The 24951-nt window shown below is 37.7% G+C and overlaps 1 long non-coding RNA gene and 1 pseudogene across 1 annotated transcript in view; one reads left to right on the top strand and one right to left on the bottom strand.

The window, feature by feature from the left end:
* The first annotated feature begins 771 nt into the window (after positions 1-771).
* On the top strand, positions 772-24951 carry LOC134345658 (uncharacterized; annotated as a pseudogene).
* Positions 19265-24951, bottom strand: part of LOC134345659 (uncharacterized) — an 83291-nt gene continuing 77604 nt past the window's right edge. Inside the window, exon 3 of the long non-coding RNA XR_010017743.1 lies at positions 19265-19672. This is a non-coding gene — a long non-coding RNA (uncharacterized LOC134345659). The remainder of the gene's footprint in view (positions 19673-24951) is intronic.

Raw genomic sequence — 24951 nt, 5'->3', positions numbered from 1 at the left:
ATTTTACTGACATTAGTGTTGTCATGTGGGAATTTAAAAGTGGTATTTGAGCTGTGCTTTGCCATACAGTCATGAGTGTAGAGAGAGTAGAGCAATGGGCTAATCAAGCAACGTGATTGTCAGCGAGGAGGAGATTATTACCAATCCTTTCTGACGGGTCTCCCGATGACAAAATAGCAGATCCAGTTGCAGAGAGAAGTACAAAGGTCCACATGCGGAAGCTTGGTGATTAACACTGAGGGGGTGATGGTAATTGAACGCTGACTGTAATTGATAAACATCAGCCTGAAGTATGCCCATGCAGTAAATACGCATTACACCAAAATAACGTGAACTTCATTTTCTAAGCATCATTTGCTTATGATGAAAACCAGCTTTTCTTAATCAACTTTTATGGTAGACCAATGTTTTCAGGAAAATATGTGCCAAAATAGAAATGGATTATGCTAAGAGCACAATTTCACGAATATCTCTCATTTCTACTATTATTAGCATAATTTATAGAACAGCCTGGTGTGTTAGTTTAGCTTTGTGATTTAATTTGAACATACTACTCCCAAATAATATCACAGAGCAGACCTTATTAGGAGTTTCAAAGCTGAATGTCAGTTTTGTGCATCAGAGAGATTTATTTCAAAAATTTGGAACTTTTCAAAGGTTAGTACCTTTGAAGTAATGACAGATATCAATCAGACGTGGTTTTGACATAGAAACGGAAATCTATAGCACAACTTGCCTTTATGTGACTCAACCAAAGAGCTGCTGCATTGAATGTAGATGAAGCTGCTTCTCACTGCTGCTAAAATGAAACTTAATCAGGATTATTTACACTTGTTATGGGCATTACATTGCGTCCAAACATTAGCTCAAGTAACTGCAGGTACGTTTATGTTTTACGTCCTCAAAAATAAAACTGCTTCTAAGTTTGCTTTTCTAATAGTATTATTTTAATGAATATGCTTGGGTAAATACTGCAATAGATATCCTACCTTATACTTACACACTTGTAATGCTGCTTGTCGGTAGCAAATTTATGTTCATTATCTGAGGCATAAGCAGTTGATTGCTCTAAGTTGATTATTTTTTTCACTTAACAGTAGTCACGGAGAAGAACAAAGTCTTTCAGACCCCTCCTGAAATAAAAGCTTTTGAGGGAGACACAATAAATATGCAGTGCTCTTGTGAACAGGACAAAACAATTGAAAGTATCAGAGTAGCTTGGACCAAAGACTCAATGCCATTACTTCAAGTCACTACAATGTCTCCAGTCCGTGTCAACAGAAGTTATTCTTCAATTAACGAAACAACTGCAAATCTTACAATTGAAAATATCATCCAGAATGATTCAGGAACGTACTTCTGTGAAATATTTGTTGAAATACCAGTACCAGCTCAAAAAGGCCAAGGGAATGGAACAAAATTAACTGTGAAAGGTAAATAGCCATTAAAATCCTCTAAGTATACGAGGGGTGATTGATAAGTTCATGGCCTAAGGTAGAAGGAGTCAATTTTAGAAAACCTAGCACATTTATTTTTCAACATAGTCCCCTCCAACATTTACACACTTAGTCCAGCGGTCGTGGAGCACACGGATTCCTTTTTTGTAGAAGTCGGTGTCTTGGATCTCCAGAAACTGGTCCACGGCAGGGGTGATTGATAAGTTCGTGGCCTAAAGTAGAAGGAGATGAGTTATTAACTTCAAACTTTCTGCATAATCACTCAAAGAGTTGAACTGCACATGCATGTAATGAGAGCTCTATAACTCATCTCTTTCTACCTTAGGCCACAAACCTACCCCTGCCATGAACCACTTTCTGGAGGTCCAAGATGCCAACTTCTACAAAGAAGGGATCTGTATGCTCCATGACTGCTGTACTAAGTGTGTAAATGTAGGTGGGGACTATGTTGAAAAATAAATGTGCTAAGTTTTCTAAAATTGACTCCTTCTACCTTAGGCCACGAACTTAAAAATCACCCCTCATAAATACACACACAATTCTCAAACAAATATTTTAAATCTTTTTTTATTAAGATGTGGTCTCTGATTTTTGGAAGTAGAATAATGTAACCGATTGCTTTGCACACATAAGATCAATCACATAATTGTCATATCAATATCTTTTGTTTAAAATGGTAGCAGCGGGACTTAGGGTTAACAGGGTAAACTTCCTAGTTCCCATTTCAGTATTGTTTATGCTAGTGTTAGTCTGGGAAATCACACATATATGCATAATGAAAGTGGTATCATATCTATTGGTTATATTAAATGAACATGAGGAACTACAGTAATATGTATGAACGTCATAAATTTGAAATAAAAATGAGATGTTTAATAGGAAATCAGGACAGAGTAATTTCAGTGGAACAAAGGTGACTTCTCATCTTCTCGTTTTTTTTCCCAGTCTTGATGAAGGGTCTTGGCCTGAAACATCAGCTATTTACTCTTTTCCATTTATGCTGCCTGGCCTGCTGAGCTCCTCCAGCATTGTGTGTGTGTTAATTTGAGTGGAAGGCCTATGAATATTTCCACCAGTTCCCATTTTTCTTTGCAATATTGATTTTACAGATAAAGTGATATCACAAAAGAGAGCAGTTGAAGGCAGCCGAGTGGGAATTAAATTGCATTAGTGTAGGATGAGGATAAACAGTAGCTTCTAGTCAGTTTTGATGATTATATGATCCTTTGAAAATCTCAGGGCAAAGCCGGTGAAAATTACAAACAGCAAACACGATAAACTTAATTCACATGCCTCATTCTACAGCATCAATATTCAGTACTATAAACCTTATATTAAATTCTACAATGGATTCTCTAATGTATTATCTTAAAACAACACACAAAGTGCAGAGGAACTTAGAGCGTTAGGCAGCATTCAATGGATGGAAATGGGGAGTTTCATCTCACCTAAGGTCTTGAGCCGAAATGTTACCTATCCATTTTCCTCCATCAATGCCGCCTGATCCACTGAGTTTCTGCAGCACTTTGTATGTTGCTCCAGATATCAGTAGCTACAGTCCCTGTGTGCGCATTATCTTAAAATGTTGGTTTGCAAATAATTAACAATACCATGGGGAAAAACTAAATTCACATAAGCAGGATACATAGATATATTCACACAACATCACTCACCATTTTGATTAGAACATTGATTATTTTATCACAAGTGGGTAAAGAGTAAGAGGCATTCACAAGAGTAATGAGCTTATTACTTAAAATGGAAGAAAGTAAAAGGAAATGTGAAGAATAAAGAACACAAGAGAAAGGAGACTGGCGTTTTTTAGATACTAGACCAGTGCTGTGTTGTGCACAAAGTGATTATTGACCTTTATGCTGTACCTTTTATGATTGCCTAGAATATGTTTTCAAGAGATTTCTTTGAATGGGATATTATTAAAACAATTAAACTTTGTTTATTTGTCAGTCGCATACATGGCATTATCTGAATGGCAACGGCCATTTCATTATGTCCAACAAAAATCTTGGGAATTTGAAGAACTCAAATACAATTAATATGTTAACATAAACAATCATCTAGTATTCTTTAAGTACTGTTATGCCAAGATTTTTGTATTGAGAAGTGAACTTCAATAAAGCAATGTGATTACCGTAAACAGGGATTAAACACTGGGAAGTTGCAACTGATCAAATAAAAAAGTTTTCATTTTCAGTTTTCATATGACATAATTATGTTGCAGTCAGCGGAAAGCTAAAACAGAATAAGGCTACACAGATTAAGTAAACACAGATTTCTTGATAAAATTCAAATTAGACAAGAAAATTCCTCTGTCATAAGTTAGTTTACTTCTGAGTGATGGTGGACTTGCTTTGTATGAGGACTATTCCTTGGCTGCCGGTCATGACAGAACAATTTGGCATACCTGATCTCATTATGCCCCCAAATATATCAGAAGGAAAAACAGTTACTCAGCAAGAATTAGGCAGACTTATAATTTATTCACACACCCATCTTTCCAGTCTGATTAGGCTTTCAGGATAATATTAAATGACTGAAATTTAAACAGTATTCAGAATTGTATTTTAAAATATTAGCACACAAATATTCAAATAGCACACAGCACACAAAATTTGGAGGGCCGTACCCTCTAAATATCCGGACCTGCCTCTTGGTTTTTTTTTTGCACTACCTTACTTTCCCTTTTCTATTTTCTATTTATGATTTATAATTTAAATTTTTAATATTTACTATCGATTTGTAATCCAGGGAGCGGGAAGCGCAGAATCAAATATCGCAGTGATGATTGTACGCTCTAGTATTAATTGTTTGGCGACAATAAAGTAAAGTAATGTAATACATTGACTGTTTTAAAGAAGGAGATATAACACATGTAGGGATAAGAATAAACTTCAATAAACAAAATTACAAGGTGAGAGATAAAGAGAAACATTTTCAAATAGAAGTTTAGAAGGGTTCGGAACATCCTGCAAAAAATTAATGCACAAAAGATGACAAATATTTCAAACAAAAGAAATATTAACCACTTTAAATAGTTTATTGTGAGCAAAAGGATTGCAAGGGACAAGATCAGAACGGTAATCCATGCTTGACACCAAAAGAGATGAGGGAGATTTTAAGTAATTCTTTTGAATCTGTATTTAGACAGGAGACCGACACAGGGTCTATAGAAGTGAGGCAAAGCGACATCAGCTTCATGGACCCTATACAAATTATAGAAGAGGAGAGATTTGGGTGGATAAATCCTTAGGGTCTGACAAGTTGTTTCCCCAGATCCTATAGGAGGCAAGTGCAGAAATTGCCAGTGATCTGGCAGAGATAGTAGGTCATATCTAACCAATCTCATAGAGTTTTTGTGCATGGTAGGTCATGCCAAACCAGTCCTATAGATTGTTTTGAGGAAGTTACCGGGAAAGTGGATGAAGGCAAGGCAGTGGATGTTGTCTACATGGACTATAGTAAGGCACTTGACAAGGTCCCATATGGGAGGCTGGTCAAGAAGATTCAGTTGGTCGGCATTCTGAATGAGGTATTAAATTGGATTAGACATTGGCTTTGTGGGAGAAGCCAGAGAGTGGTCATAGAGGGCTGCTTCTCTGACTGGAGACCTGTGACTAGTGGTGAGCCACGGGGATTGGTAATGGGTCCTTTGTTGTTTGTCATCTATATCAATGATCTGGATGATAATGTGGTTAACTGGATCAGCAAACTTGCAGATGACACCAATACTGGGGGTGTAGTGGACAGTGTGGAAGGGTGTCATAGCTTGCAGAGGGATCTGCATCAGCTGGAAAATGGGCTGAGAAATAGCCGGTGAAATTTAATGCAGACAAGTTGTGAGGTTTTGCACTTCAGGAGGACAGTGAACAGTAGGGTGCTAAAGAGTGTGGTAGATCAACGGGATTTGGGAATACATAATTCATTGACAGTGGCGTCACATATAGATAAGGTTGGAAAGAAAGCTTTTGGTACATTGGCCTTCATAAATCAATGTATTAAGTACAGAAGATAGAATGTTATATTGAGGTTGTATAAGATGTTGGAATGGCCTAATTTGGAGTATAGTGTGTACTTTTGTTCACCTAACTAAGGAAAGATGTAAATATGGTTGAAAGAGTGCAGAGATAATTGACAAGGATGTTGCCGGGTCTCGAGGACCTGTGTTATAAGAAAAGATTGAATAGGTTGGGACTGTATTCTTTAGACCTGAGAAGATTGAAAATAGATTTAATAGAGGCATACAAAATTATGAGGGTTACAGTTAAGGTAAATGCAAGCAGGCTTTTTCCACTGAGGTTGGGTGAGACTGCAACCAGAGGTCATGGGTTAAGGGCAAAAGCTAAGAAGTTTAAGGGGAATGTGAGAGGAAACTTCTTCACTCAGAGGGTCATGAGAATGAGTTGCCAGCATGTGGTGCACATGAGCTTGATTTTAACATTTAAGAAAAGTTTGGATAGGTACATGGATGGTCAAGGTATGGAGGGCTATGGTCCCAGTGCAGATCAATGGGAGAAGGCTGTTTAAATGGACTAGATGGACTAAAGAGCCTGTTTCTATGCTGTACTGACTTTAAATGTTGCTTTTTGTTCAATGCATGATTCAACATCTTTGCTGGTGAACTACAGCATCTCTACCCATCTCAAGGTTTGTCATACATACATCAAAGTTGCTGGTGAACGCAACAGGCCAAGCAGCATCTATAGGAAGAGGCGCAGTCGACGTTTCAGGCCGAGACCCTTCGTCAGGAGGGTCTCGGCCTGAAACGTCGACTGCGCCTCTTCCTATAGATGCTGCTTGGCCTGCTGCGTTCACCAGCAACTTTGATGTATGTTGCTTGAATTTCCAGCATCTGCAGAATTCCTGTTGTTTGTCATACATCTTGGACTTCGCTTATCATCATGATTTTTTTTGGAACTTGAATAGTTGGCCAGAATTTTTCATCAGAATGTTGGGAGTTTTAATCTATTGCTTATTTTAGAATGCAAACCTTACCAGTTTGTCACTTATTAGAATCAATTTTATCATAAGAGCTACCCCGTAAACTGAGAACATTGCAAGGTAAATTAAAATCCAAATTTCTAAATATTGATATGAAATGAAACTCAGTTCCAAAATTTTTGTGACAAAATGCTGGAATTAATTACGTGTATTCTGTTAGACCTTGATACACATTATTACTTTATGCATTTTTATTAGAGGCATTAGTTAACCATGTTTGCAAATGCACTGTGGTCAGGACAAACATGTTTGCCGTTTGTTGTTTGTTTCTCTGGCTAGTAGATACGAGAACTTTGAGGATTCCACAAGATTACACTATGATAGTGTGGCTAGGTCTTATCAACATTTAGCCAGTGCACCCTTCAGTTCCATTTATGACAGATTAAAATTACTTTTTTTGTTTTCAGATGTATGCTGGAATCAGGTTTTGTAAAAATATTTTTATTGGTCAGTTTCCGTCATTTGTAACATCAGGAGACAGAATATAAGATAAATAACACACACAAAATGCTGGAGGAACTCAGTAGGCCAGGCAGAATCTATGGAAAGGATAAACAGTTGATATTTCAGGCTGGAACATTGACTGTTTACTCTTTTCCATAGATTTTGCCTAGCTGCTGAGTTCCTCCAGCATTTTGTATGTGTTCTTTTGGATTTCCAGTATCTGCAGATTTTCTCATGTTTAAGATAAATACTTATGGCTCATGGCTACAGAGGGAGAATTCTGTTCGATGCAGTTCTATTTCCTATTGTAACACAGAAAACTTGTGTATCCCAAACGTGTCATTAGTGAGTACCTCTTCTTTCAGTTAGTCCTGACGAAGGGTCTTGGCCCGAAACGTCGACTGTACCTCTTCCTAGAGATGCTGCCTGACCTGCTGCGTTCACCAGCAACTTTAATGTGTGTTGCTTCAAATGGCCCTTGATGGGTTGAAACTTTTTCCCACTTTCAGCAGTGAACATTTTGAAAATTTGGATGATAACCCTCCAATCATTTTCGAGGTTCATCAGAGAACTAAATAAAATCAAGTGTGAACTGCCTGACATATCAGTGCTTACCTTAGCCAAACCATCACAATATTTTTGCAGTATTATGACATAATAATTGAGCAAATAAAATTAGACTTCAGAGTTATAAAAATGAGTTTAGATGCAGATACTACATTTAACTGATTCATTTAAATACACCTATTTAAAACCAAAAAACTGAAACGTGGTAATTACATTGTCCATGAATACATATCTACCTTTAATCCAGGTATTTAAATTATGATTGGTATAACAAAATTTTTGAATAATAATTTAATTGGAATTATTTAAAATAAATCCCCAGGGCCTGACAAGGTGTCTAGTGGAGGCAAGTGCAGAAATTGCCGGGGCTCCAGCAGAGATATTTAAAACATCCTTAGTGACAGAAGAGATACCAGAAGATTGGAGGATAGCCAATGTTGTTCCACTGTTTAAAAAAAACTCTAAACATAAACTATGAAATTATAGGCTGGTGAGTCTAACATCAGTTGTGGGAAAGATATTGGAAGATGTTCTAAAGTACCAGATATATAAGCATTTGGATAGACGTGGACGAATTAAGGATAGTCAGCATAGCTTTGTGCATGGTAGGTTATGTCTTGATAATCTTATAGAATTTTTTAGGGAATTTACCAGGAAAGTGAATGAAGGCAAGGCAGTGGATATTGTCTACATGGACTTTAGCAAGGTATTTGACAAGAAGGTCAAGAAGGTTCAGTTGTTCTGCATTCAAGATGAGATAGTAAATTGGATTAGACATTGGCTTTGCGGGAGAAGCCAGAGAGTGATAGTACAGTAGATGATCGCCTCTCTGACAGGAGACTTGTGACTAATGGTGTGCTGCAGGGATCAGTGCTGGGTCCTTAACTGTTTGTCATGGATATTAATGATCTGGCTGATAATGTGTTTAACTGGATCAGCAAATTTGCGGATGACACTGAGATTGGGGGTGCAGTGGACAGCAAGGAAAGCTACCATGGCTTGCTAAGGGATCTGCATCAGCTGGAAAAAATGGGCTGAAAGTGGCAGATGAAACTTAATGCAGACAAGTGCAAGGTTTTGTACTTTGGTAGGGCCAACCAAGGTAGGTCTTACACAGTGAATGGTGGGGCACTGAGAAGTGCGATTGAACAAAGGAATATAGGAAAACAGGTCCATAATTCATTGAAAGTGGTGTCACAGGTAGATAGGAGCGTAAAGAAATCATTTGGCACATTGGCCTTCTTAAATCAATGTATTGAGCACAGGAGATGGGATGCTATGTTGAAATTGTATAAGACGTTGGTGAGGCCTAATTTGCAGTTTTGAGTGCAGTTTTGGTCATCTACCTACAGGAAAGATGTAAGCAACGTTGAAAGTGTACAGAGAAATTTTACAATGATGTTGCTGGATCTGGAGGACCTGAGTTATAAGAAAAGATTGAATAGGTTAAAACTCTATTTCTTAGAGCAAAAAAGATTGAGGGGAGATTTGATAGAGGCATACAAAATTAGGAGGGGTTTAGATAAGATAAATGCAAGCAGGATTTTTCCACTGAGGTTAGGTGGCACGACCACCTAAGGTCATGGTTAAGGGTGAAAGGTGAGAAATTTAAGGGGAAATAAGGGGAAACCTCTTCACTCAGAGGGTCATGAAAATGTGGAATGCAAACTCGATTTCAACATTTAAGATAAGTTTGGATAGGTACATGGATGGTAGAGGTAAGTTCCGGTGCACGTCGATGGGAGTAGGCAGTTTAAATGGTTTTGGTATGGACTAGATGGGCCAAAGGTCCTGTTTTTCTGCTATACTTCTCTGTTAATTCAATTAATGCTGTTACACTCCATCACAGCAAAATCAAAGCGTATCCATGTCATAAAGTAAATTATTGCTGGGATTTTGGGCTCTTTAAATTTACATAAAACGCTTGGCCTTCCTTTGGGATTGCTATTTCAGTTTGTCATTCGGTCCTTTCCAAATAATTTTATTCTTACCAGGCAGGCTAATAGCTGACTGAAGCTTGACATTTGAAGGTGTGTAAAACCAAGAGTTATCTGATTTAATCAATTTCATAATGGTCAAATTAAGTTAAAACAGAGCCCATATCTCTTTATTCAATATATCTTTCTATTTGACCTTAATTATCCCCTAGTTAATTTAGCCTTTATTCTTTATATTTAAGGAATTAAAATATTAACTAAAAATATTAACAGAAGTTTCAAAACATTTTGGTGTCTCTTGTCTATTTAACATCTAAGAACCTTTCCTCTGAGCCATGAAATTTTTTAATGTCTCCAAAATTTTATCTCAAAGGTGCACAGACCATTAAAAACTAAATGATATAAAGCCTACAATTTCATGGATAATTTTGCAAGGCACCAATCAGCTGAATAAGCATGCATCAGATATTATAATTGTCAAATTCATGGCTATGAAAGAGGAAAACATCTTAAAACTGACATTGCAATTATGATGGAAAAAGCTATGAAATTAACATGTTTAAATTCTTCATGAAATCCACACCGTGAAGAATTAATTATGTTTAAGCAAAATCTCTTATTTATGATGATCTGTAGCAGTCAATTAGCATTCAGCAAAGCTCTGCAAACATGAGCGATGGGTTGATTTTTCTTAGTGATGTTTTTAAGAGAATCTGTTTGGGCAGATTACATGAATGCTTCGGTGCTGCAGAGGTGAACAGGAGTGAGATAGATCAGCTGGGTTGAGTAGGGTCACCACAACATTGTTGCACTCAATGTCAGTAATCCCAAGGAATTGTTAGTGGACTTCAGGAAGACAGCGGATCAGCAGTGGAGAGGGTGAGCAGCTTCACATTCCTGCGTGTCAACATTTCAGAGTATCTATCCTGGGTCCAATATATTGACGCAATCATGAAGAAGGCATGCTAGTGGCTATACTTCATTCGGAGTTTGAAGGGATTTGGTATGTCACCAAACATTATAGATTTCCTCAGAAGCATGGTGGAGGGCATTCTGATGAGTTGCATCACGGCCTGATATGGAAGCTCCATTACACAAGATCAAGCGAGGCTGCAGAGGGTTGTAGACTCAGCCAGGTCAGCACAGACACAAGCCTCCTCACCAACGAGGACATCTTCAAAAGGTGGTGCCTCAGAAGGGCTGCATCCGTCATTAAGGGCCCTCACCATGCAAGACATGCCCCCTTCCTCATTACTACCATCAGGGACGAGGGACAAGAGCCTGAAGATACACACTCAATGTTTTAAGAAAATCTTCTTCCTCTCTGCCATCTAATTTCTGTATGGTCCATGAACCCATGAACATTAGCTCGTTATTCCTCTATTGCACTATTTAATTATTTTATTTCTTCTTGTAACTTACAGTAATTTTTCATGTCTTGCACAGTACTTCTACTACAAAACAACAAATTTCATGACATGTGTCAGTGGTAATAAACCTAATTCTGATTCTGATTCCAAAGGTGCCATGGCATTCTTTAATTACTGTTGGAGCAAACTGAAAAATCGGACAGAATTGGTGGGGGAAGGGGCCGGTTTATTAAACACTGGTGTGCACCAGACCAGTCAAAGCTGGTCTACCTGAGCATGAATTTGATACAGCTTTTGCATTCTCAGTTGATGAATTTACCAGCAATGCTACATTTTGATAACAGCATGGTGATTGCAGAAGGACTTAAAAAAATAGTAAACTGTTACATTTTGTAACTCCAGAAATTAATTGGGAGGCTGAGAAAACGTGTCTACTTTGTTTTGCTTCTTTAGTGAGGTGCACACAAATGACATGGTGGTGTAATTGCATATGCCATTCAAATACCTTTACATAAAATCCTTAATGAATTATATAAATAAACAAATAATGCTTAATCAAACAATATGTTTACAACATTACTAAAATATCAAATACACAGCACTTCTCCCTGCTTAGCTATAAAGTCCAATTTAATATAGAATGCATCTCAACTCAATACTGTATGTAACATACTACTCTCTGTACACTGTGTAATACAATGACTATGGAAACATCAACGGCACAGTAAATTTTCAATTGTCCCATGCAGGCCTAAAGATTTCATCGCTGTGGAGGGCCTCCAACTCCTGTTTGGTAAGGTCTTTCCTGACAAGGAAGGGGAGGTATCACACTGCTTGGCAGCTGAGACCCATTGGCTGTGAAACAATCTCAGATTCTGGGGGCTACTCCGTGGTGGTTGTGGGAGTTGGTTATTGATGCACTATCAATTACTCCAAAAGACGGGAAGTAGAGTAAATACTGAAAGGCTTTTATTAGCAGTAAAATGTGACCTTGATCATGCCGAGTATCTGCCCTGGACTGAGAGGAGGAGCAATGGCACAATCACCTTTATTCAGGGACTTGTGGGAGGAGCCACAGAAGCAGTCAGCAAGGGGGCGTGTCCAGACAGGTAACCCAGTTACAACATATATATATGGTTTACCACAGTTATGGGACTGCATAAGTGGTTCTGATAGCTCTGGACGCGTTTTTTTTCGGGACGTGTTAGTATCCTGAAGAGTGCATGGCAAGCTGCTCAAGCTACCGATCTTTCCCAAGCCACTAGACAAACCTTTGAGCCAACGCTTTCACTTTAACCATGTCCAGATGACTGGCATGTAGCTCCCCCGACATTTCTGCTCTCAGCTTGGATGGTACAAAAACTTTCAATCCCCATGTAAGGCAACCCCTTTCAAGGGTAAGTTTATCCTGGCACTGGTAAAAATAGGGGAACTGGAATTTCTGCTGCACATTCCAGCCACTTTGGGTTGCGAAGTAGACCTGAGGCAGGGAGAACACATCAAGACAAATGTCCTCTTTTGTAAATTTTTCAGGTATTTCCTTTTCCAAGGGTAAAGAGAACAATCCATCAGCATTTCCATGATTAGTCATCCTCTTGAATTCGATCTTGTACTTTTCTCCTCCAAGAAACAAAGCCCATATCTGCAATCATACTTCTGCTGTTAGGAGATCACCCTTCCGTGGATTGAAAATGGACACTCACAGTTGATGGTCTGTAATGAAGGTAAAATCTGCCATACAAATACTACACCTCAAACCAGACTCAAGACCTCTCTGTCAATCTGCATGGAAGATTTCTCCTCAGCAGTAAGGGAATGTGATGTAAAGGCTACACTTTCATCACTCATAACACGTGACATGACTGTGCCTTTACCAAAAGGCGGGGCGTTACAGGCAAGATTCACTGGGCGATGTAGATCATAATGAGTGAGTACAGTATCTGAAGTCACTATTTCCTTTACCTTTTTGAAAACCACCTCAAACTGCTTGTCCATTCCCATTTCTTCCTGATCTGTAGTAATGGGTTCAAGGGATGGGACGCAGTAGCCGGGTTGACAGGAATCTGTTACGGTAATTGACCAAACCCAAGAAGGACTACAAATGTGACATGTCCTTTGGCCTTTGGACATCCACCACTGCTTGAATTTTCTCAGCACATTCATGTTATGTTGTGCATCAATGGTGTGAGCACAGAAATTGATGCTTGACGTAATAAATTCAGACTTGCCGTCTTGTGCTCTGAGCCCATATTCTTCCAATCGTTTTAAAATTTTCTTGAGATTTTGGAGATGTTGTTTGTCATCCTCACTAGTAATAACAATGCCATCCAGGTAACACTGATTTCCCAGGCAGCCTTGAGGCACCTGGTCCATAGCTTTCTGCCAGAGTGCAGGTGCAGATGCTACTCCAAAAATACGTCGATTATAGTGATAAAGTTATGGCTGTTTATGGTGAAATACAATTTGGACTCTTCTTCCATCTCCATCTGTAGGTAGGACTCAGCAAAGTCCAACATGCTGAAGTATTTCCCTCCAGAAAGATTTATAAAGATATCCTCTTATCTGAGTAGAGGGTGTTAATCTGCTATCAAAACTGGGTTGATGGTGACCGTAAAATCACCACAGATCCTGACAGAGCCATCCTTCTTGGCTACTGGGACCACTGGCATTGCCCATGGGTTCCAGTCAACCTTGGAAAACATTCCTTCAGCCTCCATGCGATCCAGCTCACTGGTTACATCATCATGAATGGTATAAGGAACTGCTCAGATTTTGTAAAACTTGGTTTCCATTTAACATTCTTTTACTCTTGATAGGTTTGCATTCCTTGAACAATGCTATGGTATCATCCAGTACCTTTCTTAATTTGCTTTCAGGTGACTCCGTTGCAGTGGTTGTGGCAAGCAAATTGTAAATGGATATCCAATCAAGTTATAGTTATCTCAGCCAACCGCAGCGCCACAATACTGGGGCTCCTGATTTTATCACATGCAAGCTCAATGTGGCTTATTAGTTGTTATATTTCATTGTTATGAATGTCATTCCCACAGGAGTTATTTTGTCTCCAGTATAAGCTCTTAGTTGGATTTCTGCAGACTTCAGTTCAGTATCTTTGAAATCCCATTCAAACTCATTTTGTAGAATGACAGAAACAACCATGTCCAATTCCATTTTAATGTATTTGCCATTCACTTTTGACGTACACCATATTGTTTGTCTCCTGTTGGTTTTCACATTGTAAATCTCATGGCTACTCAGTCATGTGTCACTCACAAAATTATCAGATTTTTCATCAACAGCTGCAGATTAGTGCCTTCTATGAAATGGCTACTTGACACTTTAGCTTTTTCTCTTCCCTGTGCAGTCCATTTAGTTTTGTCCACCCAACATGCTCTCTATCTGTCCCATTTTGTTAATTTTATGCAAGTTTCACCTTTAAACCTGTGTTGGTCTGGAGTATGTGAGTGTCTGCCACCATGGTAACACAATTTGTTTGGCCAGGCAGGTCTCTCTTTAGCTGTTGCAACTTTGTTCGTGCTCACTTTCATTCCTGACTGAAACTCACCTGCTTCTCCAGCTGCTATCTCCATTGATGCTGCAATTTCAACTGCTTGTTTAAATGTGAGTTCTCCTCCAGTTAGGAGCTGTTTTTTGAATGCTTCTTGTAAGATTCCAGAAACTAAATCTCTCAGTGCATTATCAAGCCTATCACTGAATTGACAATCTCGGACAATTTCTTCAGTTCAGCCACGTAAACTGAAATAAGACTCCCCTATGTTATGATTCTGCTTATGAAACCTAAAATGTTCTGCAATCAAGAATGGTTTTGGTTTAAAAGTTCCTGCTTTACATTTATGATATCAACAAAGCTCATTTGGCTGGTTTGCTTGGAGCAGTTAAGCTTCTCAGCCCACTGAATGCTTTTCCACCCATTGCACTCAGCAGCAGTGACACTCACTTATCATCTGCTATTTCCTTTGCTTCAATTCATTCAGGATACAATATCCAGTTTTCTGTTATGCAATTGAACATGTCAATATTTCCAATGTAGACAGCCATTTCTGGTTTTTTTGTTATTACTCACTGTTTATTTACCCATGGCAATACTCATTGTTTGTTAATTTTGTTTGTTTTCTGCTTTTTTTTAAACTTGAATGTCTCACTCTCTCTCCCCTTCCAAAAAAAAATTTGCTGTGCTTTAACAGGTAGGTAATCACCTCGTGTTCATTTTAAAACTTCCTCGTCACTACTGTTATTTTTTGCTGCCCCAGTAACTAATCAAAAGGAAAACATTGGAGCTGGAATGTTGGTCTACTTAGATTTTCTTTTCACTTTTGTTTCAGTGAGTCATTCATATTTGATATAGTGATGTAATGATGTATGCCATTCACATACTTCTTATGTATAAACCATTATGAATTATGTAAACAAAGAATGGTTAATCAAACAATATGTTTACAATATTACTCAAACATTAAATACACTACAACTTTCAGATTCTACAGTGTTTCATCATTTGAGAATGACTGTGATTTAACCTGAGAGTTATATGACATAGTGTAATATAAATCTGATTCCTACTCAGAAGGCTGTGCATACAAATCCACAAAAACTTAAGTGCAAATTTTGTCTAGCATTTCATTGAAAATGATAAATGTGGGTATTATCTGATGTGTTTAGTGGGAAAAGAACAGAAAATGGTAGAAATATCTGTCTGGTATTTCTGTATAGAGAGGAACAGTTAATGTGGATGACCTTTCATTGTAACAAGGCAAAGTTAGAAAAGAAGCCCGATGTAATTTGCAGAGAAGAGGAAGGATGCAGAAAACAAAGGAGATGAAGTAGAAGGGCATCACGGATAAGCCAGGAAACTACACACCAGTAGGTCGTATATCAGTGGTGGGAAAGTTTTTGGAAAGGATTCTGAGAAACAGGATTTATTTGCATTTGGAAAGGCAAGGACTGATTATGAATAGTCATTATGGATTTGTGCATGGGAAATCATGTCTCACAAATTTGATTGAGCTTTTTGAAAAGGTAATAAAGAGGACGTCATCTGAATGGACTTTAGAAAGACTTTGACAAGGTCCTGCATGGCGGGTAAGCTAGTCCAGAAGGTTAAAACACATGGGATCCAGGGTGATCTGGACAACTGGAGACAAAGATTGCTTGCAGATAGGAAACAGTGGGTGATAGTAGAGAGCTGTTTTTCAGATTGGAGGTCTATTACCAGTGGATGCCACAAGGATTAATGCCATGTCCTCTGTTGTTTGTCATATATAGTAATGATTTGGATGAGAATGTAGGTGACATGTTTAATAAATCTGCAAATCATAGCAATATTAGTGTGCGGTATAGTAGGCAAAAAAGGTTTGCAAACAACTGGGAAAGTGGGCAAAAGAATAGCAGGTGGAATTTAACTTGTCAGTGGGAAATGCTGTATTTTGGGAAGTTAAGCCAAGGTAAGACATGAACAGTGAAAGTTCAGGCCATTGTTGAAATGAGAGACCTGGGGTGTACAAGTACATATTTCCTGAAAGTGGCAACATAGTAGAAATGGAGAAGAAGAAGACATATGTTTACCTGTCCATATCGATGAGGTAATGTGTTCAGGAGCTAGGACACCATATTACAGTTGTAGAAAACATTGGTTAGGTTGCACTTGGAGTATTGTGTGCAACTCCAGTTTATCACACTTATCACACGGGCGGGAGAGGGTGCAGAAAAAAACACACAAGAGTCTTGCCTCGCTAGAGGGCTTGAGTAAGAAGGATAGGCTGGATCTGTTTTCCCTTGGACAAAGAGGCTGAGAGGCAACATAATAGAGATATATAAAATTAGAGTTTACTTAAGGCATATGGAGATATGTATTATGTATGTATCAATCTACTCTTTAAATAATTAGTGCTCCTGTTCCCATACCGCTGAGTATTGTTCTCTGGGCATGACTTGTAATCCAGTATTCTGTGATATTTATTTGTGATTATCTTATTCTTATAAAATAATTACAAATCAATACCACAGAATATAATCTTATTCTGATTATACTTTACTGAAAATATTGTCGTGTTTAAGCAAGGCCCTCCATGATTTTAATGACTATTGTCAAGTTTGCCTTTTGGATCACAACTTAATTCCACCTTGTGACTTTTAGTTCCATAACCATTAAATACTTTTGTTTCACAAAAATCTTTCAATTTCAGTTTTAAATTCCAGAATAAACCCTGCACACAGCAACATTTTGTAAGGAGATTGCTAAATTTCCACTATCTTTTCCATGAAGAAATATTCCTGAGTGTCACTCTTAAGCACCCAACTCTAATTTAAAGATCAATTCCTATTCTGCCTGTCCCACTGGATGAAGTTGTATCTCTGTCTTGTAAATAATTCAAAGGCCATTAGATTTTCTACAAAAACAAAATAAATTTAATCTATGAATTCCTCCATTTAATGCATTCAGCTCTGTCCCTCTTTGGCAACTTTAAGAGGTTGGAGAATTGATGTATTTTGTACATAAGAAAGGGACGTAAAATAATTATAATTTTACAGCAGCTCACGAAATGTAAGATCAAATTGTTGCTTTACACATCAGATGGAAGATCACAAAATAATTTGAGAGTCTTACAATGTTTTTTGCATAAACTCTTTAATCTATTAGGATACACCTTAGACAGGACGTTAAATAAGTTCTCTCACACTATTGCTATTTTCATCAATATTCACATTTTAATGAGAAACAATATTTTAAGTCATCACAAATTTAAAATTAACAAGTAGATTTTAACATTAAAAGGAATCCTTTTTTGGAAATATCATGATACTCAAAATGTGTCGGCATGGCAGTGGAAACTGCAAGCTGTTTCAAACTCCTGTGAGTGCACATCTCACACAAGCTCTCATGGTCCCAGAACACATCCTACACAGTCCAGGAAACTCACCAATGCCTCTACTTTCTGAGGAGGCTGAAGAGAGCTGGACTTTGCTCATCTATACTCACGTCATTCCCTCCTCCCTGCTCATAAACTGTTTGTCCCCAGGAACACAACACTCAGTTACTTTTTCCAAGCAGTAAGGCTGATCAGCAGCTTCATCCACTAACCTACACCTCCACGTCCCCAACCACCACTATTTTATTATTTCCTGTCACCTTACATGCAGACACTTCTTTATGGACATCCAGTACTACCACTTTATGGACACACAGTACAATCAATCTATACGTATATAAGCTATCTTATGTATTTATATTTATTGTGCTTTCATTATTATTATTGTATTCATTATCTTTCGTAGTTTTTTGTGTGCTGCATCAGATCCAGAGTAACAATGATTTCATTCTCTTTACACTTGTGTACAGGAATTGACATTAAACAATTTTCAATCTCTGACAGTATTTTGTTCCTCCTTCAGCAGTAAAGATTAATTTCATTTAATTTGTTAAATCTGAAACAATTATTTTCTATCTAGTGTATCACAACTACAGGCCTGAACTTGCTGCATTGATACTGTTGGTGATATTGGTTCTTGCAATTTTGTGTTACAAGTAACAGCAGAAGAGGCAAAGAGATGCAAGCGTGTCAGGTATGTGACCGTTAACAATTGTTAAGAATGTGGTATTCAAACTGGATCAGAACTGAATTTAGATGTAGAGCCTAAAATGCATTGACTTGATACAATATCTTCCCTATCCATTGATTTATATCCTTAGATTACTTTGAGGCACAATGCAAATAAAGGCATTGAGTTTGTAGTGGTGTAATTGCAATTAACCGCACTTTGCTTTGGTTGTCCCATGGTGCCCAATGTTCCACAAAAGAGCATAATGGATGAGATAACTTTTAAGAATGAAAACTCTTTAACTGGATTGCCGATGTCTAATATTTCTTATTTCCTTATAATACAAAAGGGGGCCATTTGGCCCACTTATCTATTCTTCCTCCCATGCCTGAGAACTTCTGCTGTCCTACCACCCTCAGCAATAATCTGCTTCTCACCTCACTATATTCACAGTTACTAATGAACCTTTAGGTTGAGGAAACAGGAGCAACCAGGAGAAATTCACGTAGACTCAGCAAAGACGTACAGACTTCATACAGATAGAACCCAAGATTGGAAACATGGGTTAAAGGTACTCGGTGACAAACTCCCTTACCTTCCTAATTCTTTGGGATTACTACAGAGTATTTCATTATAATCTATTGGCACAACCACCTGGATATAATCGCTGGGAATTTCTATCACATCAGAGCCGTTTCTGCCCAGCTTATATAATATTGGCAGAAATGCCACTGAACCCTTGTTTACCTGTGTGAACAGGGTTTCCAACACATTTATGGCAAAGCAACAGCAACGGAATGGTTAAAAACTTCAGGAAAAAAATTAGACAGAGAAACAACACTCTTCAAAAATGTTTTATTATACTCATGCTGAAAGTAATATTTCAGAGATCATTCAACAATTAGCAAACGTGGTACATATTTGGAATCAGCCACCAGAAATAATGGTTGAGATGGGTACGTTAGCAACATTTAAAAGCCATCTGGATAAAGACACAAATGGGAGAAGTTTAGAGGGCCTTTATCCAAATGCAGGCAGATGGAATTAGTTCCTTGTGCAACACAGTCAACATGGACAAGATGGGCCAAAGGGCCTGTTTCTGTGCTGTATGACTCTCTTTCTCTCGACCAGATCTTATTCCCAATAGTAATTATTAGGCCTTATTCCCAATGCCCACATTTTCCATTCAACCTCTACTCTCTTTTCATATTTAGCCCGCACTTATCTTCAGTTAAGCTGCTAAAAGCAGATTTTCCACAATGATCATCTTCATGAGAATCTATTCTGGATCTGTATGGAAATAAGTGGTGTCGTGGAACGGGATCTGAACAGGGAAAACAAATTGGCAGCTGGTCAATTCACAATCTGAGTCTTAGCTAACACGCAAACTCTCTGACATTCAGAAATGTAACAAAACTATTAAGAAATAATCTTAGAAACAAAAAACAGCACATTTAAACAAATTAGTAAACCTAATTAATATGAAAAAAATGAAATTTTGATAAAATATACCTTTCTCCCTTGCACTTGTTCCTTTCCTTTCAAATTAATTGTATCACCTAGCTGAGGTGAGGCAACCAAATTCCTCAGCTGAAATTGCTGGGAGGTTGCAGGAAGTTAATACTCTCTTGGATTCCACTAGTGTTCAATGGCAGAGTTTAGTCAGAAAAAAAAAATCAATTACCTTTCAGGATTTCTGCACTACGTATATAGACATGGGAATCCTGAGCACTCAGCTGGTAAATGCCATTGGTTTTGCACAGAACCACTGGGATTTCTCAGGAAAATCCAGCCTTCTAAGATCAGTTCAATTACGGGGCACACCAATATTGCAAATGGTCACATGTTCTTCTACTTTTTATGAATTTCTTCTCAGTTTGTAATTTTACTTACCCAGACATGTAACCATGTCTTAAACAGTGATGTCCACTTGTAAGGGAACATCATCAAATTTATAGAATTTATTCATTTTGGATCTGAACTAGAATTTTTTAACCTAGGAGGTAAGTGGTCAAAAAAATCAAAAGCACGATATGCAAGCATTGTTTATCAAATGTGATGTGGCTGGATATTACAAATTATGTCTGAGGACATATTGAATTCATACGAAGTAGCCAGGACAGGAAATGCAGGTCTCACAGTGTGGTCAGCCAAGCTTTCTAGCAGTGATGTTAGCAGCTGTACACCAATACAACAAATGCAAAACTTACTTGTATGCAATTACTAATATGTTATAGCTGACAGTTTAAGTGGATTCTGACACTTCTTAAAAATAATACACTAACACTGTTCCAACTCACCACTGAAGTATTAAGTAGTGCAAGATGCATGGGAATGGTGAACTTTGTATGAATTGAGTTTGGGTAAGTATGTTTGTATCTTTCTCTGTCCACTTAATGAGGATAAAAAAAGGGCCATGTTTGTGCTTCCACTAACAAGAAATCAACATTACTTGTATTTATTTTCCTATGAATTAAAAGTAAAATTAACTTCACATTGACAAAGGATATCTAATTTTTAATGTATTCTAACTTACTTTTGTCAAGCACTTTCAAATAATTTTAGACATCAGTAAAATAACAGACAATAATGCTGTTTATATTTACATGAGCTAGTGGAATTATGGAATTTAGAGAATTTTTATTTTTTTTTAGTATTTTACATATCATTTAATAATACGTTGCATTTTCATTGCTTCTCTTCAGATGCACTCACTGGATTTGCAAATACTCTGTAAGCTAAAAACACTAATATTTGCAGATTGTGTTGGACAGGCTTACATTTGATTTCATAGAATCTTACTGTCACTTATTGTATTAATTGTATTCATGTTCCATGAAATTAATAGTCCCTGATTCATTAATTCATGCACTTTGTATCAGTTGGTGCGGTGGCAGAAGTAATCAATGAAGAAAATCCAGAGGATAGAGGACATGAAGAAAGCTCGTCTTCAAGAGGCTCATCCCATTGGGTATGTTGGAAAATTGAAAACCAATTCAATCATATTACCAATTTCCTTGGGTTATTTGGATTCTTTGAAAAAATTTCTTTTGTTCATAGACCCATAAATATTGCAGGTTAGTCAGTTTGAAAAATAGGAACAGGACAATAAAATAAACAGAAAATCTGGAGATGATTATCATTTGTGGTGTAAGAAGCAGAGTAAATGGTAGGTACTACATCTCAGTTGTATAGGTAGGTGCTGTGAGTAGAGTGGAATAATTGAATCAAGAAATTGCAGAGGGAAAAGAAAGCTCCAAGAGTGGAGGAAGATGTGTTTGGTAGTGATAATATTTTTCAAGTGGTGGAAATGACATATGTTTGTATGATGCAGAGCTGGGCCAAGAAATGGCAAATGTCGTTCAATTGGGAAAAGTGTGAACTTTGGAAGGTTGAACCTGAAGGCTCAGTACAAGATTAATGGCATGATTCTTAGCAGTGTGGAGAAACAGAAGGACCTCAGGGGCCACATCCATATATCTGCAAAGTTGCTGCGTAAATTGATAGGGAAGTTAATAAAGATATGATGTATTTGACTTCATTAATTGGGGAATTGAATTCAAGAACCACGAGGTAATGCTGCAGCTCTATAAAACTCTGGTTAGGCCACACTTGGAATATTATATTCAGTTCTAATTGCCTCATTATAGGAAGGATGTGGAAGATGTGGTGCAGAGGAGATATACCAGGATGTTGCATGGATTACAGAGAATGTCTCATGATTTCTGATGAATGGTCTCAGCCCAAAATATTGACTGTTTACTCTTTTCCATAGATTCTGCCTGGCCTGCTGAGTACCTCCAGCATTTTGTGTGTGTTGCTTGGATTTCCAGCATCTGCAGATGTTCTTGTTCTTGTGAAGAAAGGTTGAGTGAGCTAGGCTTTTTCTCTTTGGAGCAAAGAAGGATGAGAGAGACTTGATAGAGATGATAAGAGATATAGATAGGGTAGATAGCCAAGAAAATAGTCAAAGCCTTTATTCCTTCTACTAAAGTGCATAGCTATACACTTCCCTGCACTGAATTCCATCTGCCATTTCTTTGCCCATTCTCCTAATCTGTCCAAGTCCCTCTGCAGACTCCCTGCTTCCCCAATGCTTCCTGCCCCTCTACCTATCTCTACATTGTCCACAAAGCCATTAATTCTGTCATCCAGATCACTAACGAGTAATGTCATGAGAAAAAATAGGTCACAATCTCATAAAGGAATTGAAACCACATCACAAGAGAAAAGAGGGCAGTATGATAGCACACTATAGTGTGGACTAGTCCACTCAATTCTTGGTTACAGGGCGAACAGTCCAAAGTATAATGCAAATTGGGATTGGCTCAAATCCTTAGTAATGATCATGCCATGTTCTGAATTATATGAAAATTTACAAAATATTTTAGGAAGGCTTGGGGTTGCAAAAGCTTATGGCTGTAAAGCCAGTATCAGCATTAATGGACTTCCTCCTATTGATTGGGAATGAGTAATTTGTGTTCTGAAAGCAATCTGAGCAAAAGAAAACTATGATTATTATCAAGAGATCCAGTAACTAACAAATAACACGCTGCTTTTCCAGCTGACTTCATCACTTTATGAATCTTTTGATTACTTCACAATCAAACAAGAAGAAAATGAAGAAACGTGTTGTAATGCATCAGACGGTTGATTACAAAGAAGAAAAACATTTTCAAGACTGAATTTGTGTTTTGGCTTTTCATAATTTCAGACTAAGTCTAAATTACAATCCTGCTGAAAGGTTTGCCTTGTCATGTGCATTCTTGGAGAAGAATCTGATATTTGGTTTTAAGTGCTACAGTTTGTTTGACCATGAAGCAGAAGGACTAAAGTGTTGACATACCATTCTCTTTATTGCTTTCAAATGTTTTATGGAGCCAACACCAAATGATGCAGGATCATGTTCTCTGAAGGAGTTTAAGAATGGCATGGGATTAGACTTTTAGCTGGAAGAACTTTGTAATGTGGGGCAACTTGTAAAGGAGAAAATCAGAGAGTAAATAAAACTGTGTAGGATACCCTCACAATAGACGGTTTATGGGTTGTAAGAGTTTTCCACCATTTCATTTTGTTTGCTATAGTTTGCATTTTATTCAAAAAAGATCATAAAATAGCTTTGGTAGTGGTGTGGATTTGAGCAGCTTTATAAAAAGGTTGGATGTTCTCTATCTGAATTACTTTGCTGTGTTGTGTTTTGAGAAAGTGGCACCCAGACGGAGACAGGGGGACTTTATTATGGGATAGCGAGGAAATCGACAGCAATAACTTGTACTTCTATCCCACTTAAGCACCTTTAGGTAAAACAAATCAAGGTATTTCACAAGAGCAACTAAAGTAATTTAACAGAACAGAATGAGGGGAAGTGGCCAATAGTGTAACCAAGCCTACAGCCAAATATGAATGATGAGGTTTCAGCAGTAGATTAGTTATGACAAGAATGAAGATAAGCAGTGTTAAAGAGGTGGAAACTGGGTGTCTTAGAAATGGTGCACGTACAGCATGTGGTCCAAAGTACATCCTGGGATTGTGAATTGTTTGGTTCATTTTTAAAAAATCAGAAAGAGGAATGGAATTGAAGGTGGTGAATGCATGGAACTGAGAACAATAGTTCTTATTTTCTCAATATTCTGCTCATCCTATACTACGTGTTGAACAAGCAGTCTGACAGTTAAAAGTCAGTGCAAGGGGTCAAAGAGGTGATGTGAGATTAAGCTGGGTATTGTCCGTATACATGTAAAAACAAATGGTATGTTGTTGAATAATAGTGAGAATGGATATCATGTGGCTAAAAATAAGAGAGGTTGATGGATAGATCCTTAGAGGACATCAGGTACAAGAGTGCAGATATGTGATGAGAAGACACTGGAAGATGGAAGCAGGTGAATATCTCTCTACCCAGCTGGTAGGGAAAATTGGAGGTGGATGGTGTGGAGAATCTCTTCAAGTGGAGAGGGATTATGAATATTGCATTATTTTTATTGCACTTACATGCAGTTTGTTACTTTGATGGCAGAAGTTTTGAATAGTTTGCAGGATCAAAATCTCAATAGGATGGATCTAAACTAGAATTTCTAAAAAAAGATTACAGGAATATAGGACGCTCTCCATTAGTGGAGGTTAGAAATGGATCATTAAAGTTCAAGGATGGAGAAGCTAAGGGTTTCCTTTATGAGGAAAGGATAAAGATGGGAAATTTAAGGAAAAAGATAAAGTAAGTCATGGATATATGTACTTTTCAGGTTGCAGACATTAAGTTAAAAGTAAATTGACACTAGGTTTGGCAGTAAGGACACCTTCTTGGTTTTCTCTTAAAGTGATGACATAAATAAATTTTGAACCTATAATTATATTTTTATTATTGTATGTATATATATTTATACATACACACACATCTTTTATCACACAGAAGGAAGCCATTCTACATATCAAATATATGCTGACTCTCAAGGATTTCTTGTCAATCCTATTCCCGCATATATATCCCTGTAATCCAATTCCTCTCATGTTGATTCCCCCTTATTTTCCTGTTACTCGACAAGTGAAGAAACTAAAGCCCAGTCACAGGGAGAATGTGTAAAGTCCTAATAGACAGCATCCAGT

This window comes from Mobula hypostoma, chromosome 4 (assembly GCF_963921235.1).
Source record: "Mobula hypostoma chromosome 4, sMobHyp1.1, whole genome shotgun sequence".
Taxonomy (NCBI): domain Eukaryota; kingdom Metazoa; phylum Chordata; class Chondrichthyes; order Myliobatiformes; family Myliobatidae; genus Mobula; species Mobula hypostoma.
Note: the sequence above shows the minus strand (reverse complement) of the source record. Positions and strands in the feature narration are given on the sequence as shown.